This window comes from Sciurus vulgaris (assembly GCF_902686455.1).
Source record: "Sciurus vulgaris genome assembly, chromosome: 18".
Lineage (NCBI taxonomy): Eukaryota > Metazoa > Chordata > Mammalia > Rodentia > Sciuridae > Sciurus > Sciurus vulgaris.
In genome coordinates this window covers 13,439,692-13,464,127 of record NC_136479.1, presented here as the reverse complement: position 1 = coordinate 13,464,127, position 24,436 = coordinate 13,439,692, and positions in this window count along the sequence as shown.

Below are 24,436 nucleotides of genomic sequence, written 5' to 3'. Positions count from 1 at the left end.
TGGACCGCGGGAGTTGTGTACCCACCTCTCCTTGATGGGCAGCGAGGCTGTCCTCCCCGGTTCACCATTAGAGGCCATGCTGCAGGGAGTGTCCTTCCCTCTCCACCTCCGTCCTCTGGACTTGAATGGCTGGGTCCTGTTGCTCAGCTGTTTTCCAAGAAGACGGTGTGGATCTGTAATGGAGGGGGGAGGAGGGAGGGAGGGGGTGAGAGAGGGAGTGTGTACACAAGAGGGGGACAGAAAGGAAGTAGAGGAAAGATGGCGATGGAGGCTATTTGGGAAATTGAAAGCTTTATTTCAGGGGCATGGAACTATGGCCAAGTCTGTTCTCTCCCTGTTTTTGTGCCAGTTTTTTTTTTTTTTTTTTTTGGCACCAGGAAATTAACCACTGAGCCACACCCCCAGTCCGTTTTATGGCTTTTGTTTTGAGACAGGTTCTTGCTATATTGTTTAGGGCCTTGCTAAGTTGCTGAGGTTGGTCTCAAACTTGTGATCCTCCTGCCTCAGCCTCCTGAGTTGCTGGGATTACAGGTGTGCGCCACTGTGCCCGGCTCATGCCAGGTTTTGTAAATAAAGTTTTTTTTGGAACAGAGCCACAGACACACCCTTCATTTACATACGGTCAAGGCCTGCTTTTTGCCCTACTGTGGTCGAACTGAGCAGTTGCAACAGAGACCATTTGGTCCACAGAGTTTAAAACAGGTGCTGGCATCTTACAAAATACTGACTCCTGTTTTATTTCATTTGAGAAGTTGTTGCGCCTTTTCACGTCTTCATTCACTGTGATACTTACTTTACAACGGGAACCAGGACACCAGCCTGGCAGCGCATTATGGTTTGGGTGCTGGGTGTCCCCAGAAGCTCATGGGTGAGAGGATGCAAGGACATTCCAGAGGTGGAGTGATACGGTTATGAGAGCCTTAGCCCATCAGTGAATCAACCCATGGGGATTAACTGGTAACTGGAGGCAGGTGGGGTGTGACTGGAGGTGGTGGGCCCTGGAGGCGTGGCTGGAGGAGGGGCGTCTGGGGGCGTGGCTGGAGGAGGGGTGTCAGGGGGCGTGGCTGGAGGAGGTGGGCCCTGGAGGCGTGGCTGGAGGAGGAGGGGCGTCTGGGGGCGTGGCTGGAGGAGGGGTGTCAGGGGGCGTGGCTGGAGGAGGTGGGCCCTGGGGGCGTGGCTGGAGGAGGAGGGCGTCCGGGCGTGGCTCTGGGTGTATATTTTGTATCTGGCCAGCGGAGTCCCTGCTTCCTGACCGTCCTGTCTTCCCTTGGTCCTACCCTTCCTCCACGAAGGTCAGCCTTACCTGGAGCCCCGAGTAATGGAGCCAGCTACCTGTGGACCTCCAAAACTGTGAGTCTCAAATAAACTTTTCCTCCTCTACAATTGGTCTTGTTAGGTTTTAAGTCACAGCAGTGACAAAGCCAACCAAAACAGTGCCACCATGCGAGGCCCTTCTGCTCCGCGCTGGGCTTCCGCCAACTACCTTCCCTTCCACCAGGCTTTTGCTCCTGGGAAGCAGAGGCAGGCGACAGGCAGGTGGGAGCCTTGGGTCGGTGACACATGTTCTCTGGGCTTTCCAGTTTCTGTCCTGAGTGGGGAGTTCAGCCCTTTGCACGGAGTAACTTCCAAACATTTAAAGCCCCAGGCATCTAAGTCCCAGGAATCGTGCCAAGGCTAACAAATGATCACTTTTTTTTTGGCTGCTTTTAAACTTCTTAGGGAAACATTGTTTCTTCTATTTTTCTTGTAGCGAGATGGAACTCAGGGATGCGCTACCATTGAGCAACACTCCCAGCTGTTTTTACTTTTCATTTTGAGACTGGATCTGGCTAAGTTCCTGAGGCTGTGCTTGAACTTGTGATCCTCCTGCCTCGGCCTCCCGGGGAGCTGGGATGGCAGGTGTGCACCACCGCGCCAGGCTGGGGAACACGGTTTCTGTTACTTCCTTGGACTGGACAGCATTCACAGCTAAAAGTCAGGGAGTGTCTCGGATTGATGGGCTCAAGGAGGAGCTGGCTGCTGTTGTGGCCTGCGTGAGGAGCCCTGAGCCCAGGCCCCGGGGAAGTGCTGCCTGCTACGGGAGCAGACCATGTGGGCTTTCCAACCCAGCACTGGCAACGTTTTGAGCTGGGTGGTTTGTCGTGGGGGCTGCAGGGTGTCCAGCAGCATCCCTGGTGGGGTTGGCAGGATAACGACTCTCAAAAGATATCTAAGTCCTCATTCCCCAATCTGTGGACATGTTACCTTTCTGGGCAACAAAGCACAACAGATTAATCCCTTAGAGAATTGATTTAAATTAAGGGTCTGAGGGGAGCAGACTCTTTTGGGTTATCCACCGGGGCAGGGGTTAGTTCATGGCCCTTCGATGGAGAAGATGGTGTGGTAAGAGGGTGGAACGGGGCAGCCCTCAGCTTTGAGGAGGGAGGCAGCAGCTGCGTGCCCAGGACACAGGTGGCCTCTAGAGCTGGAAAATGCAGGGGATGAGATTCTGCCCTCGGGCATCCAGAGCAAAGGCAACCTGAAGCCACGGTTTAGTCTTTTGACCTCTAAAATCCTAACACAATAAATCTGTGTTGCTTTAAGCTACTAAGTTACTGGTAATTTGTTCTACAACCATAGGAAATGAACATATCCCATCCTTATCCACTTGATGCCCATCATTCTCACCCCTGTTGCGATGCCTAAAAATGTCTGTGCACATTGTCAAATGTCCCCTCCCCCATCAGGGAGCAAAGCTGCCCCTGTTGAGAGATTCCAGCAGAAGCACAAAGTGTCACAGATGAAAGATGGCGGTGCCCCGCGTCAGGCCTTCAGGTGGGTGCGCTGTCGGCCAGGTGTGGGAAGCCGGGGACAGAGGCCAGCCGTCCTGTTAACTGTCACTCCTCTCTGCTCACGTGCCCCGTGGGGCCTCACGCCTGGATGCTCCAGTGTGACTGGGCTGGCTGGGGATCCTTATTGACAGTGACAGGCTGCCCTGCTGAGCCCCAGTCTCAGCACAAGGATGACAGGAGCTCTCCCTGGGAGCCTTTCCTGGGGGTCAGGCTCCTCTGCCTGACTGACCCTTTCCCTTCACGCGGTGGGAAGATTTCCTTCCATCGGAGCCACAAGAGCTAAGTCTCCGCTGGTTCCAAGGGAGAGAAACGGACTCTGCTTAATAGCAGGAAATTAAATCGCTGACTGTTAGAATAGCAGGACCTCTCGCTGGATGGGTCAGTCTTAGCAGGAAGGAAAACACACAGCTCGGGCAGCTCCGTGGCGGGTGGAATCGGTGATCTGCCTCTCTAGTTCTCCATTCACGACTCTTCTTCCGATCTTGCTTTCCTGACTTCAGAGTTCCAGAGGAGAGAGTCCTATTGTTTGGCCTTTGTAGATCCATCAGATGAGAGCATGTCAGAGGGACTCTGCCTGGGCCACACAGCCCCAGAGCAGAGCCGGGCTTCTTTCCCTAACTTCCTGAGCAGCTCTATTCTGCACTGTGACACTGGAGGGAGATCAAGTGGCCCAGCCGGAGAGCTCTCAGGACCAGAGCATCAAGTTTTTACAAGGCTGCAGAAAGTCTCACTGTTAAACAAGGGCCAAGGTTTTCTCTTGACTATCAGGCACTGAAACATTTCTTTGGATATCTAAGAACAACACTGTTTTCACCGTTATACTTAAAATAGTTATAATAGAGTTTGGGGGATATTGTTGTGAACCATGGTACAGTGGGATTTTAAAAGCTCCCTTATCTTTTTTAAACAATTTCCAATTCCCACCTAAGTTCTCTTGGATCCTTTGGCAATTGCTACAGGCTGGTTGGATTTTCAGTTTCTGAAAGGGACCCCCCCACTTTGGTTATGATTGAAGTCTTCTCTTTGGGTCTGTTTAGATATCACCACCACTATAGATTTTACTTAGTTTTAATTCACAATCAATTCATATTTATTGCATAAAAATTTAAAAAGAGACAGATAGGCCAAGTGAATTTTTAAGCATCACCTATGATCTTCCCATGCTTAAAACAACTTTTCACATTTTGCTATTCTACATCCTTTCAGATACTTTTCCTTGCAAGTTTGTACTTACCTGTTGTTGAGAAGACTTTTTGTTTCTGTGGTTGAGAAGTTTCTGATGTCTACACAGCTACAGAATCCAGCAGACCCTGATGGATGCTTCATGATTTCATGAATAACATGCTTCCTGTTTGTCTCATTTTAGAGAGTTAGATGATTCTTTGTCCTTTCTGATTCCAGGATGCTTTGTCCTGATGCTCCTTGGTGACATGCGGGAAGGAATGTGCTCTTTCTCTAGGCCCTCAGATGACTTTGCACTGTGATTCAGTCTTCTTTGATGGGGTTGGCCTGGATCATCTTATGCGTGCACCTGCATTTACCAATGCTGACTCACCTGATGTGATTACCCGTGGAATAGAAGACAGATCAGCTTACTGCAACCACCTCATGAGATCGTGTCCATAGATCATTTTCTGTTGTCTACAAAACAATCCACAAAGCATCCTGACTTACTGTGTTCATGGGACAGAATTTTACTGAGCACCTATAATGAACCAGACACTGTACTAGGCTTTGGAAACATGTACAAATCATCTTGTGGCATCTCTGCAGTGATGTCCTTAATTACTCTCATTAATTTTTTTTTTCTCCTGGTGGTTGGGTCCAACTCCTCTCCCTCTAAATTTGAGGCTTTGTATTAAACAGACTTTGTATTTGTCTTATGAGCCAGCTGTAGGACACTGGACAATGCGTTTATACCTTGGTGCTTATTGTCATATTATTATCAATAACATTGATCATAGTTAGCTTTTTGTTGCTTTAACCAAAACACCTGCCAAGAACAACTTAGAGGAAGGGGAGTTTATTTGGGGCTGGTGGTTTCAGAGGTCTCAGTCCATAGACGGCCGACTGCATTGCTTGGGGCCTGAGGTGAGGCGGCACAGCAGGGGGAAGGGCCCAGGGGAGGAGAGCTGCTCAGCTCATGGCAGCTGGGAAGCAGAGAGCGCAGGAGGAAGGGGCCACAGGGCAGATGCCCCCTTCAGGGTGCACCCCAGCGATCCTCCAGCCACGCCCACCTGCCTCCAGCCATGGCCACTCTGTCCATTCAAAGAAAGATGGGCTGATTAAGTTCCAGCTCCCACAATCCAATCATTTCACCTCTGACATCCCTGCATTAACACGAGCGCTTTGGCGGGGGTGGGGGGCACCTCATATCCAAATCACGACCAAATCCAATGGCATTATTTGTGTAAAATACATAGGTAGGTAGTAAGTGATTTAATCAGCAGTGGCCGTAATTATTATTTACATGGTTACCATCATGTTTCATAGCTAGGTTTTCCTCTGCGTGATGTCAGCCTATCTACAGCCCTGTCACTTAGCTAAGCAACGGGAGAAGGAAGAACTAATGAGGTCCGACCTGAACAGGGTCGGGGGAGGCTGGCTCTCTGGGGTTCATTTAACTGTCGTTCAGAAGGGAGAGAAAGGAACCCGTGGCTTGTGGATCGTCAGTCTCGATTTAATGAGCTCTCGGGTGTTGGTAACAGCTCGAGAGCACGCGGCACATTTTCACAGACTTCAGCGGAGGCTCGGCGCTCACTGGGGTCTCAGGGATGTGGGTGTTGGAAGTGGGTCTGAGCTGGGTCAGGCAGGACGGTTCTGTCTGCATGGCGGCCACACCCAGGGTCACGGGGAGAATCACACTGACACTGTTTGCATGGCCACGGGTGGCGGCCTTTCCTGTCAGGAGGTGACATCCCTTTCTTAGTGGAAGACGTGCCTTCTGTGTCCAGTAATCACGACAAAACAGTGCAGAAGGGGGTGGGGACCAGCCTGCAAAGCACACAGATTCTGTCCACAGGGGCTGGCTAAAGGCTTTCAAGGACATCTGTAGGACAAGGAGCTCAGGGTTCCAGTGTGGCTGTTCAGAGGGATGAGTGTTGGTGTCCCAGAGAGGCAAAGTGGAAGAGGAGGCCGACAGTCACCAGGGCCTGATGACGTATGGAGAGAGGGAGGAGGAAATGGAGGAGGGGAAGGAGGAAGGAAGGACTGCAGTAAACAAGCACGTGGCCCTGATGGCTTTTTAGGCCGACTTGCAACATGAGAGGAACCAGCTTTAGGATGAAGTCAACCAAGGAAGACCGAGTGGGGCCTTGCAGGGAACCCGGATGTTGATGAGCTCGCAGACGAGCTGGTCATTCTGCGCTGGAAGCTTACCTTGCCTTTGGATTTGTTCCTGTACCAGATAAGAATATCATCGTCATCGTTAAATCCAGCTCAAATCAGGGTTTTCAGTTATCTGCACCCTATGACAGCCATGTATGTGTTTACCTATAGATTCCTTATCAGTTAGGAGTGATTTTGGCTGCAAGTAACAGGAAATGTAATAATCAGTGGCTTCACCGGCGGTTGCCCCCTCCTCTAACAAGAAGCCTGCAGACAGGCAGTGTCATCCTTGACTATCTTTTGTATATTTTGTTTCTTCCTTTTTCTTGTTGCCTCATGATTGCAAGATGGCTGCAGCAACTACCATCATTTCCATGCTCAACACATTGCTTGGAGCTGAGCTTATTGCCATCAAAATAAATTCAGATTTATATCCATGAAGAGAAAGGGGATAATGGTTTGGGGGAAATCCTTGAAGGTTGCCACAGATGTGTAGACTGTTTCTAGAAGGAGACACACACACACACACACACACACAATGATAACAATGACAATCTGGTTCTAGAATAGTTTTACTTTCTACCTGAGGAATTCTGTGCTGGTTGAGTTTATTTTTTCAATGACAAGGATAATGAGGATAATAAGTTTTAAAATTAGAACTAAGGAGCTTTAATAAAAAGGAGGTTTCAGGCAGCCCTGGATGCTGTGGTAAGGTAGAGCAGAGAGGGATTAATCAAATAAGGAGGCTTATGAACAGGAGATTGTCCATCATCTAGGAAGGAACAGGGTCTGGGCAAGGGACACATTGCAAAGAATGACAAGATACGTGGTCCTCGTGTGGCACTTATCACATGCACGTCTAGTTTTCCAGTTGTCTGTCTTCCCCACGTGTGACCTTCCATGGGGGGGGACACACATTTCCTGTGTTCATGATAAACCCAGCACTGAGCGTAGTGCATTTTAGATTTAGAATCTACCTTATTCCAGGGTGATCTCTCAACTTTATTACGTCTACTAAGACCCCATTTCCAAATAAGGTCACATTTACAAGGACCAGGGGTTAGAATCTCAACACATCTTTTTTGGGGAGACCCATTTCAACCCACGGCACAGTCTTGGAAGAACATCAAACAGAAGTTCCACTGGATCTGGTGTGATAACACTGACAGAAGAGCATCTTTAGTGAGGGGCAAGGGGTAGGAGGCTCAGAGACTCAACTACGCAGCGTGCGGGGCCGAGATGTCACCCGGCTGAGACCAGAGAGGGCGTTTCCTGTCCAAGCTGGCTGGACAAGGTGGTGTTGGCATGGGCCTCCCCTCTCATTCTACATACTGGTTTACCGTGCTCTGCCAAGAGAGTGGGTTAAGAGCACGCACTTAGAACCACGTTCCAACTCTGTGAACTCAAAGGGGCTTTGAACTTGGATGTGCTGTCTCAAAGTCACAAATCAAATTCTTACTTTGGACTGTGGCAAGCCCACTGTTATGGTTTGGATGTGAGGTGTCCCCCAGAAACTCACATGTGAGACAATGTAGGAGGTTCAGAGGACAAATGATTGGGTGGTAAGAGTCTTAATCCAATCAGTGAATTAATTCCTGATGGGATTAATTGAAGTGGTGGGGTGTGGCTGGAGAAGGTGGGAGCTGGGGCGTGGCTTTGGGTATATATTTTGTATCTGGAGAGTGGGATCTCTCTTTGCTTCCTGATCCTCCATGATGTTCTGCCTCACCTGGAGCCCCAAGAATGGAGCTGGTCTTCTATGGTCTAAGACCTCTGAAACTGTGAGCCCTCAAATAAACTTTTCTTCCTATAATGATTCTGGTCAGATCCTTTTAGTCACAGCAGTGAAAAAGCTGGCTAAAAACATCCATATAGGAGACAGCTTCCCTTATTTCTGAAGTTTTATAGATTCTTTGTGGATCTTGGGGCTGGGGAGATAGCTCAGTTGGTAGAGTGTTTGCCTTGAAAGCACAAGGCCCTGGGTTCAATCCCCAGCACCACACACACACACACACACACACACACACACAACACTTTGTGGGTCTTATGGAGAGGGGGCTAGGTTCATGGAGGTAGCAGACATGACCATCAGGATGTGGGTCAGGAACAGTGTGGGTGCAAATATTAGGCTCCTCCCTCCTTCCTGTGACCAGAGCCGTTCAGTATACTGTTCATGAGAGTATCCATTTTGTAAGTAACTTCCAATGAGATTCAACATTGAGGATGTAAAACATTCCTGTTGTGGAAAAATTTCCTTGCTTCTCTTCCCGGTTCATCTCTAACTCCTTCCCTGACCTATGGAGCCACTGGGCTGCTGTCTCACTTGACATATTGGCTTTCCTGTCCTAAAAGTCTCATGCAAATAAAACCCTGCAGAAGATGCCCTTTCATTTGGCTTCTCTGACTCTGAATAATGCTGTGGCTATTCACCTGTGTTGCTTGTGTTTCGGTTCATTTCTATTTTTTGAAATTTTGGCTGAATGGTGTTGTAGTTTATGAATATAAAACAATATGTTTATCCATTCACCTACTGAGGGAGCTTTTATTTGAGAAAATGTTTATGTCACAAAATAGCTGGGAAACCGTGGCTCTACCTTGATTCCTGAGAATGTTGGAGAACTCAATTCATACCAGGATTTTTAGTGAGAAAGTAGGTTTTGTGTTAAGAGATTCGGTGATAGGATGAGTGACAGGTGTTTGTGACCTGGTGGAATATGCAGTGTGTTGGGCCCTGGTGACCCTTGTCTCCTTATGTTCCTAATACCCACCCTCTGGCCTGTGCTGCACTTACCGATTCACCTCTAATGAATTGGACACGACAGACACAATGGGCCGTGACTTCTGAGATCAGACTACAAAAAAACATATTACACGTGCTTTGGAGACTCTGTCTTGCTCTCAGAATACTTGTCCTGTGAGAAGCCAGCTGCCATGTCATGAGTCAGTCCTGAGGAGGGGATGATATGACAATGTATGTATGAAGGCTTATCAACAATCATGACAGTGATCTGAGGAGACCCTCCAGTTGAGCTTTCAGAGGAGGACAGTGTTCCATGATTTAATTGCAATCTCATATGAGACCTTGAACCAGAGGCACCCAGATAAGCTGAACCCAGAGTTTCGATGCACAGAAAACTTGAGATAATGTGTGTTTTAAGCTGCTAGGTTTTGGGGTCATTTGTTCTGCAGCAGTAGATAACTAATACATGTAAGAATAAGTTATTGCTGTTATTATTCTTATCACTACTATGGACTTCCTCCTTCCCTTTCAACCCTGGGTTTAGCAGAACCCTGGAGTGTGTTCTGCCATGCACAAACAGGGTTGAGCACTTTCCAAGTGCTTGCTTTCATTTCCTCTTTTAATCCTCCCAGTGTCCCTATGAGGGGGCACAGTGCTTGTCCCTCCTTTACTGTCTTGGAGAACAAAGGTTGGAGGGGAAACAGATTTTAAGATAACTAGAACTGGAGTGGAAAGCCCCCTTGGAGTCCTGCCTGCGGAGTCTTGACAAATGATCATGCGTCCACATGCGTCTCCTCTGCCCCTTCCTGCCTCTTCTCTCTGCCTGCCTTCTCCCACCTCCCCCCTAGACTACTCATAGTTCAGCCATTCCCAGGCTGATTTCCCTATCAAAGATGCCAGACGGTATGCCCTCAGCTGAGACCTTCTGCATTCCTTAGATTCACTCTCTAGTCCTGTCTCGCTCCCTCTTTGTCTCACTGATTATTGCCCTGCAGTCAAACAGAAGCATACAGGGCTTCTTTCCATTCCCCACCCCCAGTCTGAAGAATTAAAAACAAATTCCAAATACACTGAGCATTAATTTACATTTGAAGGATGAACAAGGCAGTGAATGACTAAGCCCCCCACTTGGGGTCAAGGAACAGGAAAGGAGCCGCCCTTTGGTCTCAGACCTATGTTCGAATTGTGGCTCTGTTGCTCCTTGACTGTGAGATCCTGGTCATGTGACTTCTCTGAGTCTCTGCTTTATAATCTCTAAAAGGGGAACCAGAAATCTTACATCAGAGGATTCCATGAAATAATCAGTAGTAGAACAGTTCCTGGCACAGTATCATTACTCCATTCATCATCATGATCCACGTGGCTTCATTCTCCTTTGGAAGCTCTCAGCTTTCTTTCCCAAAGCTTGGGAGTTCTTCAGTGAAAGAGACTGTGTCCATCAGTAGCCTCAGCCCCTGGGTAACGTTGGAGAGGGATAATTCTGTGACAGGACTGGGCCCATCTCCTCTTTCAATCTGTGAAAGGCTAGGATTATGCAGAGATCTAAGAGCATGGCTGATGCTGTCAGAGAAGCCAGCCTTGAACTCTAGGTCTTTCACTTATTAACCAGGGAACCAGGCTTATTGCTAAAACAAGGATCATAATGACTCCAGCCGGGTGCCTTATGGTGAAGGTTAATGGAGATAATGAATTCATGGACAGTGTTTAACATGACGCTGGTCACACTGATCACCAACCTAAGCTCCTATTATCATTCCAGTAGGAGTAGGTGGAGGATGAGGAGGCCACCCCTCCTCCAGCATTTAAAGTCCAGGTGTATCATCTTGGAAGCACCTGCAGGGTGTTTTGCCCTCCTGCCTTGCCTTGGACAGCAATGGCCCATTTGGATTTGCAGAAGGCTCTGCCCCCACATCCTTCCTCCCCTGGGGTTTTCCTTTTCACTTGGGTTTCTATTCGTGGCTCCTTGCCAGAGTCATGGACCAAGAATTCTTACTCTTTACAGATTTTCTTCCCTTAATGGTCCTGCTCTGTGCTGTCACCCTGCTGCCCTTCCTCCTCTCCGGCTCTCAGCAGCTGGCAGGAAATGTTTATAGAAGAAGCTTTTCTTTCTCTTTTTAATAGCCTTCTAGGCTGCAGCCTCCCAAATGAGAACCTTGTTAACCAGAAGACTCTGGGTTACCGATTTATATTCCAGTCATACGGAGAGGGGGAGAAATTACAGAGGGAGACAGAAACGCCAATGTATCTGTGGACTAATTCCAACCCACTCTCTGACGAGGAGTCCATGTATCCATTCACGGCCTGGATGCTCAGGGACGCCTTCCAGACCTTTAGCACTTGACCTGTTGCCTTAGATCACGTGGAGTCTCTGTACCGCTTGTGGGTTTGCTGAAAGTGAAAGGAACAATTCCATACTCCTGCATTTTCACATAAGAAAGATGCTTGTTTCAGCAGAAATGTTAATGTCACAGTGAAGACAGGGTCCAAGCTCATGATGGCTTTCAAGAATGGCTATAGGCCATCTTCCTATCACTCCAAAATCTTATTGAAGGAGCAGAATTAGGCAAAGGTCCCCAAACACAAAATCTTTGATGTTCAGAATTCTAGCTCAATTGGCTAAGGAAATCTTCCAGGGAAAGCATTTTAAATGGGGATTTAAATATTGGAGTCATAGAGCTGGGTATGGTGGCTCACACCTGTAATTCAGCAATTCGGGAGACTGAGGCAGGAAGATTGTGAGTTCAAAGCCAGCCTCAGCAATTTAGTGAAGCCTTAAGCAACTTAGCAATACCATGTCTCAAAAATAAAGAATAAAAAGGGCTGGAGATGTGGCTCAGTGGTTAAGCACTCCTGGGTTCAAACTCCAGTACCAATAAAAATAAAAGAATAAAATTGGTGTCAGAAAATGCCAGCTGCTAATGTCCGTTCTCCTCCTCTTCCATAGACACAGGATATCTACTTTTTAGCTGGGTCCTTTACCCCCAGGATGCAGTTCTTCAGTCCTGGGGAGCAGTGCTTGCAACAGAGGCCATGAGAACCCCCTGCCTCTATGCACACACCCTTTTGCAATATGATAACTCATCCCATTTAGCAGTGCAACCTATTTCTTCATGTTTGTGTCCAGGCCAGTCTTGTAACTTGTGTTGACCAATGTGGTGTGGTGGAGGTGACATTGTGTCCATTCAGTCTATGTCCCAGGAGACCTGCACACTCTCACCCAATCTCTTGGAACCCTGCTCAGCTACCATGTGGACAAGCCAGAGCTGGCCTTCTGGAGGATAGGAGACCAAGTGAAAAGGGACCAAGGGTGCTAACTGAGGGCCTCCTAGGCCAGCTAGGACCCAAGTGCCCAGGCACTCTCAGCTGATCGCTGAGAAGTGATGGGTCTAGCCAGGAACACAGAATTGCTCAGCTGAACATGCCCCCAACTTCTAACCTGCAGAATCAGGTGCTAACTAATTGCTTACTGCTTTAAGCTATTAAGTTCTGAGGTGATGGTTTGTGACACAGTAAAGCTCAGACAGATTCCCATGCAACTGGCTATGTCTGTGTGACTAAGTTTCTGTTAACAAATAGTGGGGTGTGTGTGTGTGTGTGTGATTTTGTGGGTATTTCCTTACAGGGAGGAGGCAGGATCTTTTCCCAGTTTTCTTCCTTCCTGCCAGATGGAATGAGAATATAATGGCTGGAGATCTGGAAGCCATCCTGGACCATGAAGAGAATTTAGGAGTGGAAGACAACCATGGCAGAACAATATGCTAGGAGGCTCTTGTTCCTTTGAAACCATGGATTACTTTGTCCATTGTATACTGACTACATTTAAATATATTAAGCAAAAGAGATAAATAAGCTTTAATCATATTTGGGTCATTGTTGTTTATGAATTTTTCAGTTACCCATAGCTGAACCTAATCCAAGATAGTACTGATGGTCCAGATTTAGGTAAGTAGGTGTGTTAGTCAGCTTTTCAGTACTGTGACAAAATGCCTGAGAAAAGAAAATTAAAGGAGGAAGTTTATTTTGGCTCATGGTTTCAGAAGTTTCAGTCCATAGTTGGCTGGCTCCATTTTTTCAGGCCTGTGGGGAGGCAGAACATCATGGTGGAGAGGTGTGGTGGAACAGCTACTCACAATCATGGCAGCTGGGAGAGAGTGTGAGGGAAAGAGGCATGAGAGAGCAGCCAAGGACAAGGTATGCCCTTTGAGGACTAGTCTTCAGTGACCTGACCTGCATCCACCAAAGGGCCCCACCTTTGAAAAGTTTCCACCACCTCCCAATAGCACCACCGTCTGGGGACCAAGCCTTGGACACATGCATATTTGAGGGAACATTCCTGTTCTAAAGCATGACAGCAGGAACGGTAGACAAGGGCAACCACAGTAGAGAGAACATATCCAAGGAATGTTCATGGATGATGCTGTGGAAGAAAGGAAAGTGCAGGTAGTGTATGGGCAACACTGGATAATTCCATGTGATTGCCCATGGAAGTGATAAAACTGGAAACACTGGGGGTGTCAAACTTTGTAGTCTTCCCATCTGTCTCAGTCAAATATGACTACAATTAAGCTGTATAACAAACATCCCCCTATATCTTGCTTACAACAAAAATAATTCTTTTCCTCACTCACAGGTCTGCATGTAGGCTGAAGTTCTGTGGGGCTCTGACCTGGCTTGGCTTGACTCCAGATTGTTCCAAATTCACTTTACATAACTTTTCTTTCTGGGACCAAGGGTACCTAGAGTTTGCTCTTCCCATGGTGGAGGGCGAAAGTGCAAGAAATCACGCCAAACCACAGAAGCACATATAAAGCCTCTACCTGCATTGCATCCACTGACACTATTGGTCATAGCAGGTCACATGGCCAAGACTGACATCAGGGGTTAAAAAGTATTCCACCCACAGCAGCAATATCATGAAGGTGCAGAAGATATAATTATGTTAGGGGTGAGAGTAAAGAGTTGTGAACAATTCACCTTACCAAGGAAACAGTGTGCTTCTCCATTTTCTCAGAGCTCTTATGTGTCTGAATAGATTTATTATTTTCTTCAAGAAATTGTTGATTTTTTAATTAGATTTATTGCAAGCCACCATATTTCTTTTTGTTTAACATTTTACTTAAAAACAACATAGACACATGTGGGGAAAAGTTCAAAAAGCAAAACCAGAAGATTTAACAGTGAAAATAATGCTGGTCACTATTTCCTTCCACTGATGCCAATATTGACTTTTTTTTTTTTCCTGGGGTATTCTGTGGGCACACAACCAAATATTTGCAAACACTTTTAAAAAGTCAAAATATTTTCACATTATTCATTATTCTTTTCCTCCTGCACCTTTTTTTTTTTTTTCTGTTTAGCAATAGAACTTATGAGTAGTTCAATTTCATTTCAGCCAGGCCTATTTCCCTGTGTTTAATGACTGTGTTGCTTTTCATTGTGAGGTTGTGCCATGATTTATTGAAACAGCAGCCCACTGAAAGACATTTGGATTGTTTCCATTTGTTTGCTCGTATAACCAAGGACTCATTAAATATCCTGGTACATTTACCTTTATGAACATGCCTAAGTAGATCAGCATGTAAAATTTCTTCAATAAAAATTCCTAGCTAGGTCAAGGGATTTGCATCCTGAAGTTTGATGGATATTGACTCTGTTTCTAAAAAGAAAGAATTCCTTCCAGTAGGTCTATGACATTATTTATTTTTCCTTTTCTCTTCTGATTTTCACTCTATGCTGTTCATTGGGGACTGAAAGACTGGAGGAAAACAATTCAAAATTTACTCTTCTGGGCTCTCTGGGGAAACTGAGTAGCATCCTTTGAATTTTGGCATGTCCCCAATCTGAACATAGGAAGACCTTGGCATTGCCTTTACAACCCAAATTATCCCTTTAATGAGGCTGTTGGAGGAGCTTTGAATGTTGTTTTCACAAACATCTTTGCTGAGGAACTCCATGCTGTAAGTAGGATGATTTATATCCCTGAGAGAGCCCAGTAAAAAATGTGCACAATACCCTTTAATTTGATCTGCTTTCCCCGTAGCACCTAAATATTTAGGGCAAATAGAAAATAGTTCTGATTTACAATCTCTATAAAAATTTTAAACAACCTAATAGGACATTTGATCATGAAATTGCTGGAAATAATGTTGGCAATAGTCAGCCATATTTCTTCTAAATGGCCTGTAACTTCAGTGCAACCCCCCAAACATGGATTCCCCCCCTCCTGCTAATAACAATCTTATTAATAAAAGAATGATTTTCCTTACTGATCCTTGGCAGCTGTGTTCCGGGTGCCTTTGTTCAATAAAGGTAGAAATAATAAATGTCAGTAGGAAGAAAATGGGCTGAGGTTCCCTGGAGAAGGGGTGGAAACAAATCTTTTATTAAATCATATCAAATTGTGTTTCTTGTTTACTTTCCCCCCCATTCTGTAAGTCACAGTTGTATCTGCTGGTTTTGTAAAACCTCGTCTCACATTTGTCAAAAAAGAACTAGGAGGCTTGGTGCTTTGGAGGTTAAATGCTGCGTGATCCATCAGGGTGATAAATTTGACATAATTAACTGCCATAATGACATTCTGAGTCTCTTGCTTCACCCCTGCTGCGCATGCGCTCAGAGGCACAGTGGATGAGTAGGAAAAGCCCACGGGGAAGAACGGATTGTCCAGGCCTGGAGGTCTCCTGGCCCAGGTCATGACCCGTCATGGGATAACAGCGCCCCTACTTCCCTCTGAGGACCTGCCCTTCCCTGCTCCCAGGGCTGGCGGCCTCGGGGGCCTGACCTACTCCCAGAGTCCGGGGAGGACACAGGGCAGCCATCACCCCAGCTGGGCCAGTCCCAGCCAATGACTATCTGAGGACTTCTGTTCCAACCATTGGGAAAGAGAATTTATCTACTTATTGGAACTTCTGAAAGAACAGTAAATAAACCCATTTGTGGCTATCTTTCCTTTCCATGGAAAGACTGCCCTCAGAGGAAAACAGGGGAGAGAGAGAGAAGCAGGTTCCTGATGAAGTCCCTCGGGGCTGTCTAGCCATGGCCGATGTCTGATCTTCACTGAGGCCAGCTAACCCATTTTAACATGTTACTTAAACTGGTTTGACTGGGCTGTCTGTCATTTGCCTCCAAGAGGGTCCTGAATGCTCGAGTTTCCAACTTTCAGGGAAGTTTCATGTGTAGGATGGTGTGGTCAGAACCTGCACCAGCATGTCCCCAAGAACAGCGGGACCAGCCCTCTTCCCTCTGGTGTCGGTGGCCACTGCCGTGCCACGAGCTGCCGTCAGGTTGGAGTGATTGCGTGGGTCCATTTTGCAGCAGAGTACTGGGCCCGCACTTCTCCTGCCTTCCCAGAATTCCCATGTTTTGAGATCAGTCATGGCTGCCCCAGCGCCATGCTCTCAGCTGGGGTATGTCCCTGTGCAAGGCCCTGCTCTCCTCCCAGCTCACCCCCAGGAACTCGGTAACTCTGGCTAGCAGTTCTCCTTTTTTCAATGGACAGATAGAGAGCTTCTGAGAACTTTCTTCCCGCTTTGCATCTCTTAGGTGTTGGGCTGCTCCAGCTCTTTCCGTGCCTTGCTTGCATTAGGTAGTGAGCTCTTGGTGGGGGAGGGGGGCTTGAAGGGTATGGACTAACATTATAGTGGGCCCACTCCGTGGGACCTGGTGCTGGATTTCTGTGTTCTCATGCATCCAGCGTTTCCCATAACACTCTTTCGGGGCATTATCTCTATGTATAAGTGAGGCTCCCAGAGGGCAAGTAGTTTCCCAGTCTCAGACAATGAGGAGATAGCAGAAGCAACAGTTCAGTTCAGGTCTAAATGGCTCTGAATCCGGTTTTCTTACCTCTGATGTCAGCACTTAATGTTTTATCATTGTTCTGTGTGCCTCTTTCACCTATGATTTTATGTATTCTCTGAATCTTTGGATTCCCAATCCCCCACTTTTGAACCTTGTGTGAAATGGGTTCTCAAAAACTGTTTACTGGCTAGAAGAAGAATCATCTTTACAACAACTTTGTAAGGTGACTATTTTCTTCCTACTTTACAAATTTTAGCTTGGTAAGGTTCAGCAAATTACCCAAGGTCAGGAACTAGCAGTCATGAAATACAATCCTATAATCCTGAAATTTTCTGCTTCAGTTGAGAATTACTTGTATATGTTTTAGTATGGGTAGTGGAATCAATCAGCTTCACGTTACTACCACAAAATACCCGAGGCAACTAACTCTGTAAAGAGAAAAAGGTTTATTTAGCTCACAGTTTGGGAGATTCATGTCCCGACAGCACAGAGAAGACTTGACAGGATCCACCTCATGGCACAAATGGCAGTTGTCTGGAGCACGATTTTTAGCATGATGCTCATACCTGAAGCCACAGCAGAGAAAGAGAGGATGGGCCAGGGTCTCAGTCCTCTTTGAGGACGCAGCCCCAATATCCTAAGAACCTCCTACAAGGCCCCACCTCCTCAAGGTCCACAGCATCTTCCAACAGTGGCCTGAGGACCAGATCTTTAATGCATGGGCCTTTAGGGGGTATTTAATACCCAAATTACAGCAGTAGGTTATACAGAAACATGAGAACACTTGACCACATTTCTTAATGAAGGCTGGGTTTCCATGCAGAAAATAGCAGAGAGACTTTTATGCAAGAAAACCACAGCTGTGTTGTTTTGTCTACATTTGAGCTCCTTACCACTTGCAAGCAGGCAGAACGTCATTCAGTGGCACTGGGCAAAGCTCGGATGGAAGTGACTGTGGAGGGGAGATCTTGGATGGGAACTGAAATGACCATCTTGAGGATCTGAGCTGCTACTCTTCACTCCTTGGCCTCTGCACTCCCGAGCTCTGGTCTATACCGTGGACACCTCTGATGTGGAGTCCTGGTGACTTTGCCCAGTGTAAGGAATCCTGAAAGAAAGGTGGAAGAGTCTGATGCGTGGAGAGAGTGGTCAGTTGGGGACATGAGCAGCTGCTCTACTCTGCTAGATGGAACTGGCCTCTCTAAAGGGCACCTCACAGAAACATATTTCCCAGGGCATTTAAGAACATGAATGCCAAGCCCAAGATCTGATGTAGCTCTCCATATTTGAAGCACTGACATTCTGTTAAGTGAATGATGAGTTTTTTCATCATCTTCCCTTCCAATGCAAAGACTGGGCCAAAATGCAAGAAAAGAAAGAACAAGAAGCAATTTCCAAAGTCTTCCAGGTCCCTGGGATGGTTTTTGACCTGAGTCACAGTGCTGTCATCCTCCAGGCTGCTGGCTCTTTTGGAGTAGTCACTGGCAGATTAATAAGTTTTGTTAAAGTTAGGAGAAAATGCCAACTGAAAATAGAACTAGTTTTTTCAAGAGCATATTTTGAAAGAGGGTGAAATATAATCATCCTGATGTACTCATGGAAGCCTCTAGGTTATGTTGTTAGATAAAAGTTTGTTTTTGCCACGGAGCCAAGAGGACATGTAATTAAACTAACCCAGAATTCTATCCATCCATCCATTTATCCATTCACCCACCCACCCACCCATCCATCTATAAATCCATTCTTCTACCCATTCCATCCATACATCTTTCCATTCATCCACCCATCCATCTGTCCATCCATCTGAATACCCATCTACCCATCCACCCATCATTTATATATCCATTCTTCTGCTCATCCCATATACATTCATCCACCCATCCACCTATTCATCTGCCCGTCCGTCCATCCATCCATCCATCCATCCATCCATCCATCCATCCATCCATCCATCCATCTAAATACCAATACCTATCCACCCACCATTTATATATTCATTCTTCTGCTCATCTGATATACATTCATCCACCCATGCACATATCTGTCCATTCACTCACCTATCCATCTATTCATCTGTCCATCCATCCATCCAAATACCCATCTAGCCACCCACCTACCATTTATTTATCCATTCTTCTACCCATCCCATTCATACATTCATCCACCCATCTACATATCCATCTGTCACCCATCCATCTATTCATCTGTCCATCCATCCATTCATCCAAATACCCATCCACCCACCATTTATATATCCATTCTTCTCATCCCACATACATTTGTCTACCCATTCACATATCTGTCCATCCATTCACCCATCCATCTATTCATCTGTCCATCCATCCATCCAAATACCATCTACCCTCCCACCTGCCATTTATATATCCATTCTTCTACCCATCCCATCCATTCACCCACCCATCTACATATCCATCTATTCATCCATCCATGTACACACCACATTCCATCTATTTATTCATGCATCCATCTATACATCCATTTTTCTACTTATTCCATTCATATATCCATCTACGCATTCACATATCCATCCACCCATCCACATATCTGTCTACCCACCCTTTCATCTATACACCCATTCTTCTATTCCCTCCACTCATCCATACACCTGCCTACACATCCATCTGTCCATCCATCCATCCTCTCATCCACTCAAGCATTGGTAATGTGTAGGGCATTATTTAGGGCTACCAATGCTTGGTTCTGAGGAAATTCCAAAACTGCACTTTTTGCTATAATATGATTTTGGAAGGCAAATGTACTTTTGAGATTTTTTTTGTTAAGGTGAATCAAAATGTAGTATTGAGTTTATATAGATTTTGATCTTACATAACAGTACACTTGGCATTGAAACTCTTATGCAACTTATTTGAGAAAAGACGGTCTAAGGATACAAGTTGCTGTATCATGCAAAAAATGGTTTGTGAGAAACAGATTTTGTTTAGGCTTTATTTTTCCTTAGAAGCTGTGAAATTGTTGAGCTCAAGTTGTTTTGCTTGTTCAGGTGTTGCTAGTCGACTAAAAATAAGTCAGTATCAGTGAACATCTTATATTCTAAGAAAAGTTGGATGTGAGTGGAGTAACTTAGTGTACTTGCATTCTGCTATGTTACACCATGCTGAACAGCAGCGGGGATGTTTGAACAGAGGTCATGGGGTATGATAGCAAAAGAAAAGGCTCTGGAGTCCCCCAGAACTAGTGCAAATTCCTCGCCTACTACTGGATTGCTCTGTGACCTTGGGAAAGTTCCTTGCCCTTTTTGAGAATTAGTTTTCAAAACCATAAACTGGGCTGAACAATGGCATCTCATAATGCCATTGTGAGGATCACCTGAGATAATGCACATAAAGCAACTTTCCCACCTTTTGGGGGAAAACAGTCGGTGCTTAAAGGGGCACAGGACAATTTTGTTCATATCGCCTAGGTTGCCAGGGTAGAGCGAGTGCCTCGCATTGCTGATTGATTGATTGACTGTGGTACTGGGGGTGGCACTCAGGGCCTCGTGCTCGCTGGTGAGTGCTCTACTCCTGAGCCACATCCCCACCTATCTCCTTTTTAATATTTTCTCTCCCATCTCCATAAAAAGAGAAACTTAACTCTTTTATACCATGAGTACATTCTAATATATGGAATACACATCCTCCAGCTCTTCATTCGTATGTTTATGTAGACACATGTCCATCATGAATAAAATAGAGTTGCTTTATGTGTTTCCGATCAACTTGCATAAACAGCTCAAGGCCCCAACAACCCCCTCTGCTCCCCCACTCTGCACTGTGTCTTTGAAATCTTTTCATGTTGCTCTTGTAAACTGAAGTCACTGGATTCTGTCTGTGGCCTGGGAGTCCCTGAATGCAGAGATAACAATCCTTTTCCATTGCCAGAGGTGACTGTGCAGGGACATCCAAGTCTTTGTTGTTAGAAACCGGATGTTATGGATGTCCTTATGCATAATATGTCATTATGGTTTTGTGGTGCTTCTCTGGGACACCTGTTTCCATGTGGCGTTTGGGTAGATGAACAGTTAGCTGCCCAGAGGGCTGAGCCACTGCCGCTTGCAATGGCCCTTGATTTGTACTTCACAGCACCTGATAATTTCAGACTCTCTAATTTTGCTGGTGTGACGGCTGTAAAGAGGTATGTCATTGTTTTAATTTTCTTTGCTCTGATTAGTGGTGAGGTTCAGTATCTATTCCTAGACTTATTAGCCATGAGTGTTTCCTCCTCTAGTAATTTTTTCTCGTGGCTGTTGTCCATGTTTTCTCTATTGGGTTTCCTGAATTTTCCTTGCCATCTTGCAGGGCTGAGCCTCTCTGGATATTAACGCCAGCTGGGTTTTAGATGCTGCCGATCTCGCCTGGCCACTGTGTTCTTTGTGTAGGTGAGGACCTTCTCTGAGCAGAAATCACAATTTTAAAAGAGTCAAACATTTCATGTTTCCTCATGATGGCTTGTTCTTTTTAGATCTTGCTTAAGAATCTGCCCAATCCTGAAATCATGAGGACGTTTCCTTCATTTTCTTTGACTACTTTTATGATTTACCTTTCACATTCATGAGAAAAGGAAGAAATCCCATTTAATTTTTCTCCAACAGTGAAGCATTTGCCATTCCCTCCAAATCTACAGAGTAATTCATTCTTTTGCCATGGGATTATGATACCCAGTCTCCTAGGTATGTAGGGGTATTTCTGGAATTTTTTTGCTGCTTCATTGATTTAGTATTGTTTATTCCTGAGACTGTGACCCACTTTTGAAAATGTCTATGACTTAGCAATGTGTCATGATATTTACTAAAAAGAATCTTTCCTCTATCCTCATTTTTCAAAATTACCTTCAATAGTCTACCTTTTGTATTTCCATTTCTGTAGAAATTAATATCCTTACAATGCTAAGTTATTCTATTCATGAATATGGTGTTCATCTTAACTTAGACTTTCTAAAATGGCCTTTATCAACACTTTTTCTTTTCTCCATGAATTTCTATTGCATATATTTTGAGATTAAGTCCTAGATATGTAATTTTTTGTTGTTGGTATCAGGTTTTTTTTTTTTATTGTTATTTGTTTGTTTTCAGGGCTGGGAGTTGAACCTAGGACATTGGGCATGCTAGGCAAACACTCTATCACTAAGCTATACCACCAGCTGTTTTGCTAGAGTGTGTGTGTGCATTATAGTCATGCATAATATTGGGGTTCATTTTGACATGACCGTACAAGCATGGAATATAATTTACTGCAATTCAGTTCTCAGTACGTCCCCCTTCCCTCTACTCCTCCCTGGCCCTGCTTCTTTCTGCTGCTATTGTGTTTTGAGTGCTCTGTGCAATGCCTGGCACAAAGTGAGTGTTCAATAAGTGGTACTTATTGTTTTTATTGTAGCTATTATAAAAGGGGGACGGGGGACACAAAGAGGGAAGGTGTTCAGATGTCTTCAGGTACCATTATGATATGCTGGAAGTAATATAGGTACAGACATGTGGACTCTGGTCCCAACTCTACCATTAGCTCTGTGACCTTGAACATATTCCCTACATCTCTAGGCTTCTACGGTGACACTAATGTGCATCCCACTGGCAATCTAGGTGTGGTGAGAAGATAAAACCATATCACAAACTAATAATGGCCACAGTGACTGACACACAGAAGCACTCAGAATCCAATTCTCTTTACTCCCTAGCAAAGACAAGAACTTTGTCAAAGGCCATTTTCCCCAAAACAATCTCTATTTCTTCATTTAAAATTCACTTCCAAATTTTTCATGTCCTGGTCAGATGGATACGGAAGGCAGGTATGCACAGGAAAAGTTAAAGAAAAATCTACTCTTCCAAGCATCCCCTTTTCACAGACCTTTGACTTTCCCTCTCTCGAAGGTAAAATCCTCCAGGTGGCTGGTCCAAGCCAATCATGCCAAGCCCGTCTCCCTCAGCGCTGATTGGTTCAGGGATGGGCGGGCCCATGTGCCTCTGGGCCAATGAGATGCTAGGAGGGACTTGAGGTCTCCTTCCCTGAACTTGAACTAAAGCCATCCAGTCTGTGCGGGCTCATCCTATCTATGTCAGGGAGGGGAGCCAGCCTTGGAGGAAGCCCACGCTGGACGCGGGAGGTTGGCAGCAGGGCCCAACAGGCAGACAAGCCCAAGCCCCTGATGTCAATGTTGAGCTGCGGCACCCAGCAAACCTGAAATCCTCCCCAGCTGCCTTGTATCACTGATGCTTTTTCCCATGTAGTCAGTCTGGATTGGGGTGCCTTTATTGGCAGTGCCGAGAGTCGCGGTCAATTTGTCTTTGACATGAGCCTGAAAATAACGATGCTCAGGGAACTTCTGATGGTGAAGGCGAATGTGAACATCGTACTGACCTAGAGAGCAGAGCGTTGTCCCATCACCTGCTCTCAGGTGAGCTTCCCCATGGGCTTGGAGTACAGGTGTAGCTCGATGCTTCCTGAAGCTGAGGACACGTAGAAGGCTTAGGTTTGAGTAGACTGGTAAGTGGTTCAGGTGCAATAAGAACCTAGGTCTTTTAACTCCTATTTCAGTATGTTTTCTAATTTTCTTAGTCTTCACTAGACTCTGAGATCCTTAAGGATGGAAGTTACATCTTCAGATTTTGTTAACTCTAATGCCTAGCTGAGTCCGCCCTTCCTCTTCTTTTCTTTTTGCCTTTTTTTTAAATAGGGGTAATATATTTAATTTTGTTTTCAACATATTTAAAAAAAAATTTTGTCCTAATTAGTTGTACATGACAGTAGAATGCATTAATACATTTTGATACAAACATATTTTTTTATTTTTTATATTTATATAGCAATTATGTGGCTGGTTTGGATTTGTTATGAGGATAAAATTAATCTTTTCTGATGCATTTTCTTATATTGGAGCAGAAGCTTCTATGTAAAACTGGACTCCTAAAGTCCATTGTTTCCCTTGCATTAAGTTATATGACACTATTTAGGTAATTTGTGCAATTTAATTTGTGTTAATAAGGGTCAGCATTACCATCTGGACTATAAAATCAGGCCACCTCTTGGGGAAAAGAAATTATGGAATATCTAAACACATTATACCACTTTCCTTTAACAATATTTATTTAATTATGATGTTGAAGGGTAACTTGACTCATTAAATAGTCTGTTTACCAGTGACCATCCATAAATGTTAGAAGACTAAGACAACCACATGCCTTGCTAGTGGTTCTCTGGGAAAGACAGGGGAATCGGCTCCTTCTAAAGTGCTTTGACAGTGTCCAGCAGTGAAGGTGTCCCATGACAGAGGCCATTGTCCTGCATGTGGTTTTGTCTCCCAGTGTCCACGTCCAGCCTTCTAGAGAAGAGTGATCGACAGTGATGTCCTTGTCAAGGTCAGACCGCCTAGCAAATTCTTTCAGACCTGGAGGAGGAAGGTGTCCAGCAGAGAAGGCAGACGGGGTGGTTGAGATCTGTCAGCCTGGGTGCCCCTGAGAGCCATTTGTACCTCGGCACGTAAATCAGGTTCAGGGTCTAGTTATAGGAAACCTTTAGTGCCGCTCGCTCCTGGGCCAGCACGCTCAATTCTGACACATGGTCTTGGGTTTATCGGTGACGGGCTCCATAAATCCAGTTTGCATCTTCTGGGGGTTGCACCTTGGGAAGCTGTTTAATACCTTGAAGGTCCTTATCCAGCTCTGGCCTTGACTCTCAAGAAGGGCTGGCAGCACTTCAGACTCTCGAGTCTGAACGTCGCCGTGATT